A 3,632-nucleotide genomic window follows, 5' to 3' on the forward strand; every position below is an offset into this window, starting at 1 on the left:
AAAAAAGTTGTTTTTTCGAATATTTTTTCCATACAACGGACCATCGAAGTTAGAAAAAATGGTGGATTTTCCTCCTGAAATTTGCAAAACTTTAAAATTATTTCTAAGTCCTCCATGAAAATGTACAAGTCAGTGCAGCTTAAGCTCCTCATTACAATAAAGTGATCAAAACATAAATTTTTATACAAAACCACAATCTTTTATTGGCATTTTAGGAAACTGAGTTAACAATTTATTGATGTTAAGTGTTTTACAAAAGAATTGCATATGGTAAACCGGTTGGATTAAAATCATGCCAATCAGTTGAACACTCAATATCTACCAGCTAGACCTTTTTAAAGCTGATTTTTTCTTCATTTTTGCACGTTTTAGGGTCAAGGCAACATTGCATTCATTAATAAAATAAGAAAAAAAAATAATGCAATTTAAGTAATCTAAACACCAAAAAACTTCATAACAAAGTGAAATAGAGGCTTTACAACATAATCAAAATGAAATTTGAATTAATTTTCGTTATAAAACTTTTTTTTTTCTTTGAAATTCCACCATTCTCATATAAATTTTTGATACAATCGTTTTTGTGACGTCACAAAAAAACCCAATATGGCTCTTGAAACTACCTTATTTAAATATTCCTTGACAATTCAGGACATTTTAGAGATCAATTTTCAAAAATCAGGAAAACTCGAGTGTTTTTGAAAAATTAGAACGGTCTCTCGAAAAACAGGACACATCTTGATAAATCAGGACACCTGGCACCTTTGGCAGAAGCACATACATCCCGAATAGCACAGAACCATGGTATCACGTTCATTTCCCATTGAATATTAATGTGACCATGTACTTCATGGTAAAAAGAACATCCAAGCGTGAATAAATAATGAATTAACACTCTTTAAGTTTTTCGTGTACGGTTGATATTTTGACCGTCGTGCGGCACGTGTTTTTTTTCTCCTCAATCATTTTCGAGCGGTCGGCACCAGCTCGGTTTTCGTGGTTTTATATAATAAAATTATAATCGTAGTCTTCGAAGATGGGCGCAACGGTGAGTTAATGTCAATGGTAAATGTAATTAAATATTTTTAACATCTTTTTTTTAATATTCTAGCAAAATAACTCAACACTGCGAGCGGCTCGTGACACGGTGGCCAATGGATTCCGGAAGTGGCTACGAGATGCTGGTGTGCAAGACATTTCAGTCCACCGAATAATCACAGTGTGGTTGAGTGTGTAAGTAAAATGTTGAGCTGTTTAAATAAATGACATAAATAAATAAATACATTCGCTTTTTAATCAAACAAATCTTTGACAATGATGACGTAATTAGAATCAAGAAAAAAAAAATCCCCCCATGATCAAAATTTTTATTTCAGTGGGTAAACATTGAATATTATCGGGTTTTCATGGTTTTACCATGAAAAATTGGAAGCTGAAAGAACCATGAACTTTATATTTTTGGGCTTCCCAATGTATGGAAAATCGCCATTTTTTTCATGGTCACGCTGCATAACAATACCCCTTTTTCATGGTTATTTTCGTCAAAACAATGAAATCTATGGTCGAAAAATATGAATTTCAATGTACGTTCACGGTATCGAAGACGATTATAATCATTGTGTAAACCATACAATTTATGATCTGTGAAAATGAAATTCACGGTTTTTTCACGGTGCAATCCTATTCGGGATGTCATCCAAGTCAGCCATTTTCGTTCGACAAATTTTCTAATTTTTTCGTAACAGGTCGCAACAAATTGAACCCTTTTTAAAGGCAAAGTGATTAGAAGATCATCAATGTAAGGTAAGCTTTAATCATTATGTCTTATGTTGATAAGTTTAGTAATAATCGATTTGTATATTTCAGCTGTATTGAGAGGAAAAGCAATCATGAGGCACCTACTTTTCGAGGAAAGAACGCTGGCTACCGGGGCAGAAAATCGGATAGGGGAGACCTTATATATACCTATTTCGATGGAAATAGCGCAAGTGCAAGTGAAGTGTAAAATGAAAGTGCAAGTGATAAAATTATAAACATAGTAATAAAGTAATTTTATAAAAATATTCGAATTGTTGTATTTTATTGGCACTGTACTCTCTAGCGTTTTTATTCTCAAACAGACTGTAAATACTACAGTATATTCGAACAAATTTACAAACATTACGTTATGTTAAATCGTTTGAAAACTGTTATCATTAAAGTTTCGTTAAAACAATACTCTTCGAAAAACTGTTAAATTTACAGTTTGCTTGTCTAAATACGTTTGCCAAGAGCATTTTTTGGACGTTATTTGAATTGTTTGTAGTACAGTTCCTCCATAGAGAGGTTTTAATAGTTTTAAACAGTAACATAACTTAACGCCGTATTCAACAGACCGTCGTTTTGGAATTCAAGATAAGTGCAATGTTTTTTATGATTTCAGATATCATTTTCTAAACGTTTTTTTACTCTGTTTTGAATCGTTTTATAACTATTACAGGAACTGTTATGTTACAATATTTTCGTATTCGGGGAGGTGATGGTCAGATGCAATGTCTGCGCTTCGTTTGTTGCGGACATCAAGAAGGCTCCTTCTCCATTTTCGACTGATGCAGATGTGGTCAATTTGATTTTCTGTTCGGCCATCTTGGGATACCCAAGTGACCTTATGTGCTGGTCGATGGGGGAAGAGCGATCCACCGATCACCATGTTGTTGTTGCCTAGGCCATGGCGCCCCGTGATGCGCTCAAAGTCCTGATTATCGGAGCCAATCTTTGCGTTGAAGTCGCCTAAGTAGATTTGAATGTCACCCTTCGGAATTCTCTCAACCACGCTGTTCAATTGACTGTAAAACTGCTCTTTCTCCTGCAAATCGGCAACGTCAGTTGGCGTATAATACTGGACCATTGTAAGGTTTCTAACCCGTGTTCTAATCTGGCTACGATTATTCTTTCGTTTATCGGTTCCCATCTTATGAGGGCCGCATGGGCCTGCGGGCTTAACAGAAAACCAACTCCTCGTTCCCGAGTAGCATGTTCTCCTCGTATGCCAGAGTAAAGCAGTACTTGCCCGGACTGTGTCTTGTGTTCTCCAGTGATAGGCCAATGGACTTCGCTCAGTCCCAATATCTCTAGCTTGAGGCGGCTAGCTTCTCTAGCAAGTTGAGCCAGCTTTCCTGGCTGGGCAAGGGTCAAAACTTTCCAAGTTCCAATTCTAGTCCGTGTTTTCATGCTAAAAGTCGTTGCCAAAGTTCCAATTCGGTTATTTCTTCTCTCAGTTTCTGTAACAATAGAAGATATCAGGAGCAGTAGGTTGTTAGCCTGAAGTCCCTATCCCGCGATGGGGCTGCCATCTTGGACTTAGCTGCCGGGAGCCGCATTTCATAAATTCAGCCGCTTGCTGCAAGACAGACGCTGCTTGAGCCGCCCCTGACCTGGAGAACAGACGCTCGGTTGTTGTTGCACGCCGCCCCTGACCTGGGGAACAGACGCGTGCGGCCACCTTCTCAGTCTGCATGCGACCAAAGCATCCACCCGATCTCCGCTTAGGTTACTCGCACCCCAGCCGGCACCGCGGGGAGGTAGAGATAGGAGTTGTGAATAAGAGGTGATATGACCACTATGGGGTCTCGTGTTGCACATTATCCACCGTTTAC

The 3,632-nt window shown here is 38.0% G+C and overlaps 1 long non-coding RNA gene across 1 annotated transcript; it reads left to right on the forward strand.

Moving 5' to 3' along the window:
• Positions 1-787: 787 nt before the first annotated feature.
• On the forward strand, positions 788-1,256 carry LOC129740681 (uncharacterized). Its single transcript, XR_008736332.1, has 2 exons — positions 788-1,045; positions 1,109-1,256. It is a non-coding gene; the product is annotated as an uncharacterized LOC129740681 (long non-coding RNA).
• Positions 1,257-3,632: the final 2,376 nt, after the last annotated feature.

The sequence above is a fragment of the Uranotaenia lowii genome, chromosome 1, assembly GCF_029784155.1.
Source record: "Uranotaenia lowii strain MFRU-FL chromosome 1, ASM2978415v1, whole genome shotgun sequence".
Classification (NCBI taxonomy): domain Eukaryota; kingdom Metazoa; phylum Arthropoda; class Insecta; order Diptera; family Culicidae; genus Uranotaenia; species Uranotaenia lowii.